At 49.9% G+C, this 10,136-nt stretch overlaps 1 protein-coding gene across 1 annotated transcript in view; it reads left to right on the top strand.

Annotated features, from left to right (window-relative positions):
* The window catches only part of TBC1D10A (TBC1 domain family member 10A), a 38,276-nt gene that overhangs the window by 2,981 nt on the left and 25,159 nt on the right, over positions 1–10,136 (top strand).

The raw sequence follows: 10,136 nt of genomic DNA, 5'->3' as shown, positions 1-10,136 counted from the left end.
GGATGCTTCTGGTGACAGGAAGTCCCCCCTCCCCCTCCAACTTCCCCTGCTGGCACCAGGCCAGGGTAACCCCTCGCTGATGGACTGATAGCGCAGCTGAACTTTCTCCCCACTTCCTCCTTGTGCCATGCTTTTGTTCCTACAGTGACACCCCGACACCCCTCTGTGGTTTGTTGTGCCTAACGGAGGCCTGAGGCTAGCAAGGAGTGAGGATGTAGATTGAAGCCCTGCTGGAGTGGTTGGAGAAGGTAGATGGGGGAGCGATTGTTTGAGTGTTGGGGAGAACCCAGGTTCTTCTGCTTTTTCCAGGAGATGACAGCTTCAGACAAACCTCTTGGGGGGAAGGAGTATGTGAAATAGGCCCAGGGTAGAGCTGAGGAGCTTTGGCCCTTTGAGAGGTTAGAAAAGGGAGCTATTATTTCTGGTATTTGTAGCCAGAGACACCTCCCTTTGGCTGGAGGGCTGAAGGCCTGGCTCGGCCAGCTTGGCCTTTGGTTGTCCCCTCCCCCCCATCTCCCCGCTCTGAGAGTCCCAGGAGAGACAGCAGGAGGCCAGAGGAAAGGGGACTCTGCCCCTGGGCCTCAGGGAGCGCACCATAGTGGAACCGGCTTTGGGCCTGCTTCCTGGCTTTTCTATCCATGGTCTTTCCATGCTGTGGCTCCTTTGGGCTTGGCCTGACTTGAGGCCTCTATTAGAAGGGCCCTTCATTTTGCCTTTTCCCCGCCCCAGCAGGTTTTCTGGGCCCGTACTGGTAATCTGGGTGTTGCCTACTTTGCTTTTGTTTTGGAAAACACCCCCAGGAGAGTCCTTCCAGGCGTCCAGAGGTCCTTTCAGGGTGGCTGACCTCCTGTGGCCCTCCTCCTACCCTGGAGGAGTGAGAAGTCAGCAGAGAAGCTGTCTGGAAGGCAGGCTAAAGGTCCACTGAGGCCCTTGCCAGGCCAAAGTTCCTTGGGGGTGGGCTCTCCAAAGCTGGGAGCCGGGCTTACTCACCGAGACGGTCAGATGGAGGTGGCCCCAGAGGGGCCAGGAGCGTTCCCAGCTCTGACCTCCATCTGAACGGTGTCGCAGCAGTCACAGGTGGAAAGATGTTAACTAGGTCACCTTGGCCAGCTCCCATGTGACAGGAGGAACTGAGGTTTGCCCAGACTTCTCAGGGGAAAACCTCTTTGCTAGAGATGGCTGTGCTCAGTGGTAGTGAGGGGAAGCTCTCTCACACAGCACCTATTGTGTGCTGGCCATGTTACAGATATCATCTCTGTTCCTCACAACAGCCCTTTGAGGGAGACTTTGTTTTTATTCCTATTTTATCGATGAGGAAACTGAGGCAGGACAAGGTTAAGTGACTTACCTGTCCAGGGTCACACAGATAGCAGTATCCCAGGCTATATTTGAATACAGGTCGCCCTGCCTCCAGGCATGGTGCTCCCCCTACTGCACAACCTCACTGTGAATGTTTGAGAAATAAACATTTCTAAGAGTCTGGAAGGGAGTGTAGGACTCTTGCAGCCTGATGGCCTTGTTTTACAGATGGGGACACTGAGGCCCAGAACAGGACTTCGTCTAGACCTCACAAGTGGAGCCGCAGAGCTCTTTTGGCCAGTCCTTGGGGGTTAGCGCTAGAGCTACCTGAAGAGTTAAGGCTCTGAGCTCTGCCCTCAGGGGGCTGCCAGTCCGATTGAGCATACCGGAAAGAGACATGACCAGCAGTCGGTGGTAGTGTGTGCTAAGTGCCAGGCCAGAACTGTGGGCAGTGAGGCCCCAGGAGTTAGAGTGGCAGAGACGTGATCAGTGTTGGCATTGGGCAGGGCTCCCTGGTTAGAGGAATAACCCCGGGGCCTTAGGGAGTGGTGGGGAGAGTGGGTTAGCTGAAGCTGGAGAGGAGTGAGTGGTGGGCAGCTAGAAAGGAGGAACCACGTGGCTAAGGCCCTCCCAGGATGAGAAGGCCTCCACTCTCCATAGCATTTCGAGGTTTACAAAGTGCTTCTTGCCTCCCAACCCTCTGAGCTGGGAACACAGATGTTATTCCCATTTTGTAAGTGAGGAAGTGAGGCTTTCAGTGGAAAAGGCCTCAGGCTGGAACCCAGGATGCCACCTTGCAGCTCTTCAAGCGCTGCCTCCATGCCGCGGAGGGGGAAACGTCCTCCCTCTGAGCTGTCCGAAAGGACCAGAGAGCATAGCGATTGGCCAGAGGGTGAAGGGCCAGGCCAGCTGGGCTGATGCATGGCCAGGATCATGGGTGTGGACCTAGAAGAGGTCCCCAGCTTCCCTGGCCTCTCCTTTCTCCATCCATGGGGTTGGCTTCTCATTACCTCCAGGCCTCATTTCCTCCCCTGCATCAGATTGCTATGCTCTCCCTCATTCCCCTGGGTGCCTGCTTCCTGCAAGGGCAACTGGGGCTTCTGGGACCCAGGGAACATCTGGAGCAGCTGTGGATGCCAGAGGTTATTTCTGCATTGTTGGCCCATATTTCCTCCCCACCCCCTTGGGGTGGCCCAGTTAGTGTCTTGCAGACTTCCTACGAAGGCCATAATGATTGAGGGGGAAAGGAGGGTCTCTGAAGAGCAGCCTAAAGCGCCTTCCTCTTCTGCCCCCCCCACACTGTCATGCCCATGAGATAGGCTCAGGTCTCGGCTGCACGGCTGGAATGAGACAGCTGCAGACAATGAGGGGAGATATTGGGGGACGCTGATAAGTGAGGCTGCTGGGCTTCCCCTGTCTCTTCCCTCTGCTCCCCTCTCCAGCCTTAGAAGAAAAGCAGGTTTGGCAGCCACGTGGGTGTTAGCTAGTTCCTTTTGTCGCAGCATGCTGGAAGAGCCGGTCCCAAGCTGTGTCTCTGACAGAGCCCACTTGGTAGGGAAGGGGGCTGGCTTGCCAGCTGTTGCCCTCATAGGCTGCCTCAGCTGGCCTGTCTTGAGCTGTGGGAATGAGATAAGGCCGGCCAGACCTGTTTGGGGTTTTGTCTTCCTGGATACCGGGCCTCCATCCAGACAGTCAGTGGCACCTGGCTCAAGGCCAGGATCTCAAGTAGGGGAGAGAAACTGCCCAGGGTAAGCCTCTTTGGGACCAGAGCCACTGGATAGGACAAAGCCTCCGCACAGCCTCCCTGAGGCCTGGGAGAGCCTTCAAGAAGTGCTATGCATTTAGCCATTCATCTCACACCTGTTTATGGAGCATCTGTCCTAGATGGGGTTCCGTGGTCTGGGTTATGGGACACACAGAGATGAATGAGAGGCCAGCCTCTTGTGTGCAGTCTAGTGAGGGAGATAAGACCTGTAGCCAAATAACCAATAAAATGGGGAGAAAGAACTACGTGTAGGAGAGGGGTCCAGTGTCATGGGGCGCCGGGGTTCAGGGGAGTGAAAGAGAGAGAGCCTTTGGCTGCAGGAGGATCAGAGCAGCCACTTCTAGGACGTGAAATCTGAGCCTTGGCAAAGGGCTTGAATTTCAGCAGGTAGAGACGAAGGAGCTCGGGAATGAGTGGCCCTTCCTGCCTCCCCCTATTATTGGTGCCTTCATTTACTCCCTCATTGTATAACCTCATGTAGAATTGATGCCTTAAAAAAAAAAATCCCTCATCTCCTCCTGCCAGCACTTGAACTGTGGCTTGTAACAAGTAAAAACTAATGACTGATAAGACAGTGTGTGCCATTCTGCCGTGCAGGCTGCCCCCTCCTTCTCTGGTAGTCCAGTGAAGATTGGTTGGTGCATTTCAGTGGACTTCAGGCCTTTGAGGGCTGGGTCTGTTCCATGATTCAGAAACAGATTCTTTTGGCCTCACTTGACAAAAATCTTCCCAGAATTCCTCATTCTCCATTCACGACTCAATAATATTCCGTCATGTTCCTTCACCCATTCCTCAAATCTGTCCGCTTGTTACCACAAAGAGAACCAGGATATTGTGCTGTACGGATGGGATTTTTCTCGACATCATTGACTCTCTGGCCTTTTTTTTGAGGGGGGAGCTCTGAGTTGAAACCCCTTGGTCACATTGGGAGGATTGGCCAGGGAACCAGTTACTCAGCAAGGATTGAAGTGCCTACTTTGTGCCATGGTGGTCCTCGCTGATGGCTAAGGCTACAACAACAACACGCCTCTATTCTCTATTCTCGTGGAGGACACAGCCCGTCCATATTTGGATCTATACAAGATGCTGATGAGGGAGATAAAAGGTTGCCTCAGAAGCAGACCCTTCCGGTTGGGGGTGGGGACTGGGAAGGGCCTCCAAGAGAAGGCGATGCCTGACTAAGACTGGAAGAAAGCTCGGGAAACCGTGAGGTGACAGTTGAAGAACAGCAGCACAGGCCTAGGGAGCAGATCAAGATGGCGGGCGGATTGCCGTGTGGGAGAGACAGAAGGCTGGGTGGTCTGGAGCAGAGAGCACAGGAAGAGGAGCGTTGTGCGGTGAGCCTGTCACTAGAGTCTGAGTAGGAAGGGAACAAGGAAAATCGCTTATTAATTACCTACTGTTTGCCAGATGGTGCCAAGTGTTTTGTAAATATTATCTCATTTGACCCTCAAATGACCCGTGGAGGCTGATGAGATGAATACCAGTCTAGTGGCGGTGTGGAGGAGAGATTGGAGAGGGGAGAGGCTTGAAAGGGTGTGGCAATAGTCCGTATGAGAAGTGGGCCTGCACCAGGATGGCTGGCCATGGGAATAATGGGGAGGGGACGGTGGTAGAGGCAGAAATGTCCAGATGTGGCAAGTGATTGGGAGAGGTAGGGTGGATAAGGGTGAGGAGGAAGAGGCTGAGGTTATAAACCTGGGAGACTGAAGAAATGGTGGCACCTTGGCAGCAGCTGGGGCTGGGGCGGTTTAATGGGGAAAGAGAATGGATTCTAGAGTAGTGGACACGTTGAGTTTGAGGCGGCTATTGGATACGTGGATTGTGATGAATTAAAAAGCATATTGAGCACTTGGCATATTGCCAGCATTGGAGGTACCCTCACTCAGGAAAGGGAGATGGTCCCTACATTTGAGGATTCCACATTGTAAGGTGGGCTGAACTGCAGGGCAGATGGAAAGGCCTCCAAGTCCTAAGATTTCGGTGATAGGTTGGATGGCAGGGCCCACTGATCCTTGGGTTACATCAGTGGCTCACATGAAAGTACTGGGGGTCTGGAGGGCACAGAGGCAGTGGAGATGGTGAGTCTGGAAATGGTAAGATCTCATGCTGAGTTGGAGGGAAGGCGGTGGTGATCCAGCTCACTAGAAGGAATAGAGTGGGCCATTCCTGTCTTATCCACTCTGTGTGAGCAGTCAGCCCAGAAGAAGTCTGTGTGGCTTGGGTCCCAAGAAGAGGAGAAGGTGGGATTGAAAGGGCGCCCCTATGTTGGAAATGCCCAATAGGTCTTTGGCGAGGGAGGATTGAGAACCGAGGGAGAATAATGGAGAGGAATGTAGTGGGAAGGGATGGAGACAAGAAGTGGAGCACAAGATGTGAGGAGCAGCAAATAGGCCAGTATATGCCCTGTTGTCGAGTTTGTGGAGGGGAGAAAGTTCATGTAAGACTGGAAAGATATGGAGAGGCCAAACTCTGAAGTGTTTCAAGGCCAAACAGGAGTCTCTCTTTGATCCTAGAGGCGATAAGGTGGCCGCTAGAATACAGACTCTGAATTGCAGATTAGAACTGGAAAGGACCTCCGAGACCATCTGGTTCAACCTCTTCACTTTGCAGATCAAGAAACTGAGGCACAGAAGGTGAAAAGATGTAAGGTCACATAGGTGGCAGAGCTGAGGTTCTAGACCAATTATGTTATTCCGTTGTACCAAACTGAAGCCGGGGGCTTGCCTCCAGGACCTAGGGTACGCACAGGGGAGAACCCATCTCGGTCAAAGGAATTGGGAAAGGCTTACGTGAGACCTCGTCACCTTCTCTGTGTGCCTTGTCTCGATGACAGGGAACCCTTTGATGTGAAAACCAAAGAACTTCCAAACTCAAGGGAGGGTCTAAGTCTAAAGAACCAAGATTAGTGTTCTTTGTTTTTCTAATTATATATATTTTTTCCAATCAGGAATATTGATTCTACCCCCAGCCCTCTTCCCCAACTGAAAATGAAAGTAAAACAAAACCCCTCTCACAAACATGTATAGTCAAGTGGAACAAGTTTCCGCATTGGCCACGTCCCCAAACTAAAAATATACGTCTGTCTCATTCTGGCCTCTGAGCACTTCACTTCCCTGTCAGGAGGTGGGTAACATGCGTCATCATGAGTCCTCTGGAATCGTGTTTGGTCACACACTGATCAGAGCCCCTCATTCCTTCACAGCTTGTCTTTACCACATCGTTGTCATTGTGTGAATCCTGGTTCTGCATCAGTTCATGCAAGTCTTCCTAGATTTTTCTGAGGTCATCCTCTTTATCATGTGTTATAACACAGTGGTATCCTTTCACATTTATATGTCTTAACTTGTTCAGGCATAACCCCAGGAGATAGATATCCCCTTAAATTCCCATTTGCCAACTCAAAAAGAGATACAGATAGTTTTGTACATTCTTAGCTAGAATTGGTTTTGTTTAATATTAATCCCTTCTTTAATCTACCCCTCCCTCTAATTCCTCCTCTCTTCTGCCTTTTCTTCTTATTTCTCTATAGAGTGAAATATACTCTGTGTATGTGTGTGTGTGTGTGTGTGTGTGTGTGTGTGTGTATTCTTCCCTCCTCTGACCACTTCAGATGAGAATGAGTGAGATTCAAGTGTCAATTGCTCCCTGCCTTTCCTCTCTGTGTGTCTACTTGATCACCTTGATTATGTGAGATGATTTTCCTTAATCTTCCTTTCCTTTTCCCCTCTAGTGTATTCCTTTTCTTCTCTTTTTCCATTCTTCTCTTAAGATTATTAAGCCATAAGAGGACCTTCCCTCTCCCTCCCCCCCCCCCGGCTTTGTCTTATTAGACTCCCTCTATGACCCCTGATGACGATAAGATTCAGAGGAGACACGTGTCATCTCATATTTGAATGTAAGCATTAATCCTTGTTTAGTCTTCCATGCTTGTTTGTGTTTACCTTTTTATATTTCTTATAACTCCTGTGTTTGAACATCAGAATTTCTACACAGCTCTAGTCTTTTCACTAGGAATGCTTGGAATTCCTGTGTTTCATTAAAGGTTCATTTCCCCACAGAGGGAATATACTTAATTTTTCTGGGTAAGTGATTCTTCCTTGTAAGCCCATAAACTTTGCTTTCTGGAATATCGTATTCCAGGTTCTCCATTCCTTTATAGTTGTGGCTGCTAAATCTTGTGTGATTTTTTATTGTGACTCCTCAGCACTTGAATTCTTTCTTTCTAGAGGTTTGCAGTGTTTTTTCTTTGACCTGGAATCTCTGGATTTTGGCTATAACACTTTCATTTGGGTGTTTTTTTCAGGAGGTAATGGACAGATTCTTTCCGTTTCCACTTTGCTCTCTGGCTCTGAGAGATCTGGACAGTTTTCGTTTGAGATTTCCTGAAATGTGATGTCTAGGATCTTGTTTTGGTCGTGATGTTCGTGGAGTCCAATGACTCTTAACATTTCTTCTCCTCGATTCGTTTTCTAGGTTACTTGTTTTTGCTCTAAGCTACTGTAACATTTTCTTCAACTTTTTTTCAGCCTTTGCTTTACTATTTCTCCAATCTTATAGAGTCATTGGTTTCTCTTTAGTGCATTCCAATTTTCAGGAGTTTGTTTCTTGGCCCATATTTTGTACTGCTTCTGCCAAGCTGTTAATTCCCTTTCCAGTTCTTTCTTCCATAAGTCTCATTTCTTATCCAATTTTTTCCTCAAGTGCTTTCATTTCATTTATAAAAACATTTCAAACTTTTTTTGAAAAACTCTTCATCAGGGGCAGCTAGGTGGCGCAGTGGATAGAGCACCGGCCCTGGATTCAGGAGGACCTGAGTTCAAATCCGGCCTCAGACACATGACACTTACTAGCTGTGTGACCCTGGGCAAGTCACTTAACCCCATTGCCTAGCCAAAAAACAAAACAAAACGAAATGAAAAACTCTTCATCTCTTTTAGGAACTGTAACTGAATTTGTGTATTTTCCTTAGACATCTAGAAGTCGTCGTTTTCTTCTAAGTTTATGTCTTGAACACTGCTGTTCACACAAGACCTTTCTATAGAGGGATGGCGTGTGTTTTTCCAGTCTGTTTCTTGACTTTGGGCTTGGTGTTAAGGTCAGGCTCTGTGCGCTGCTGAAGGGAGGAAGGTCTGTGAGCTGCTTTCTCCAGGCATGACATGTTGTGTTTTTCCAGGATCTCTGGACCAGCGTAGGCTAGGGGCCTGCAAGCTTTTGGTCTGGTCTGGGACAAAGTGAATTGCTACCCCACCTCCCCCCATCTGGACTCTGCGTTGTCCCTGACCCCGTTTGGGGTCTGCTGACTTCGGCCTGTGCAGGCCAGCTGGGAAGTGCTGCTGACTTCGAGGGACAGAACAGCAGGCTCCCTTTGCTCTGGCATTCTTGCCCTTGAGGGTGGGGCACCTGCAGCCTCGAGGCCACACATGGCCCTCTAGATCCTCAAGTGCGGCCCTTTGACTGAATCCAGACTTCACAGAACAGATCCCCTTCATGAAAGGATTGGTTCTCTAAGTGAGACCCAGGTCTGCTCCTGCTGCTCCCTCTCAGTGCAGGGTCCCTTCAGTCCATCCTGGGTCTGTGACCCAGAGCTGCCCTGCTTGGGTCTGGGACTTCCTCTTGCCTTGCTACGCAACCTCTCCCTCTACTGGAATGCACCCTGGCCAAATCCTGGCCCCAGTGTCCACAGACTCTCAGCCAGACAACCTGGGCTGTGACTTTTCTTAGATTTCCCCATCAGGATTCCGACCAGGCTGTTTTCTTTGCTGTTTGGAGGAGTTTGGGGAGGGGGTGGGGGAAGGAGCTCCCGGTGCTGCTTCCTGCCCTCCTCCCTTTGCACCCCGCCTCCTGAGAGCAGCGTTCTTGTGGTTAGGGCTGAGTAAATCCAGAGGCCTGTGAGCAGGGTGGTGAAGGGCCTACTCAGAAGCAGCGAGGAAGGAACTGGGGCTGGTTGGCCTGGAGAAGAGAAGGCTGGGGGGAGGGGTGGAGGGGACATGAGGGCCAACTCTCACCACCTGAAGGGTTATTGTATCAGAGAGGCAGAAGGAGGGGCTGGGAGCCGGGGAGCGGGGAGCATCTACGGTGTGGATTTGAGTTCACCTTCTAACCACGAGTGCTGGCCCCATATGGAATGGGCTGCCTGTGGAGGTAGTAGAGTCTTCTCATGGGTGGTGTCCAGGGCAGGCGGGAGGACCCCGTGTTGGATGCTGTAAATACACTATTCATTCATACTTTGACCTAAAGGGCTTTGAGCTTCTGTGACTTCAGCATTTGCATGAGGCGGGATGTGTACAGTCAGTATCCTACTAGGTGCTTCACTGGTCTTGTCCCCCTGCTGCTATCAAGGAAAGAGCCCCCTCTGCATTTGCTGCATATTTTCATTGTTTGTCTTTAAGATTCACTTTTTGCGTTGCTGTGCCCCCCAAGCCTGCTCTAAAGCCTTTGGGCTCTGGGCTGTGAGGCGATGTCCAAGACATCCCTGACTGAAGTCCCAGCAACGTCTCCCCTGGTTTTCAGAGGGTGACTGGAGTTTACAGCAGCCTAGTCTACAATGCAGTGCCTTCACACTGCCGTCTGACACGGTAGAAAGTAATATTCAGATTAAAACATATTTTAGTTTCAAGGATTTTATTTGCTGTATATACAGCATTTGTGATACATGTGTTATAAAAAGGGAATATTGTCTGAAATAATGGGTTTTTTTTTATTGAGATGTTAGCATGAAAGGTCACAGAATTCCAGGGAATTAACTAGTGAGAAAAAATGGTTTGCGCTTCATCAGCTTTATTTTGTGCACTGCCATTACATGGGCTATTTCATGGTTACTGTGTTAGAAAAAGTACATCTTAGAATTAGTTTTGTTATAAAGGTGCAGCCAAGGGTATTTTCAGCACTCTCTAGTGAAAAGTTACAGTTTTTAGTGGTCGTGGGAACCGAACCCCTGTTTCCCACAGGTTTGATATATAAGTGTTCACGTGTTTTGCTTTTGTTTTCTATGAATGTTTCCCCCATGAAGGTTGAGGCTTGGCTGTATTTGCTTCAGCAAGATTCCAAGGTAGCCCAGAGACTGAGACTG

The sequence above is a fragment of the Phascolarctos cinereus genome, unplaced genomic scaffold (genome assembly GCF_003287225.1).
Source record: "Phascolarctos cinereus isolate Bilbo 61053 unplaced genomic scaffold, phaCin_HiC Scaffold_4;HRSCAF=312, whole genome shotgun sequence".
Classification (NCBI taxonomy): Eukaryota; Metazoa; Chordata; class Mammalia; order Diprotodontia; family Phascolarctidae; genus Phascolarctos; species Phascolarctos cinereus.
Note: the sequence above shows the minus strand (reverse complement) of the source record. Positions and strands in the feature narration are given on the sequence as shown.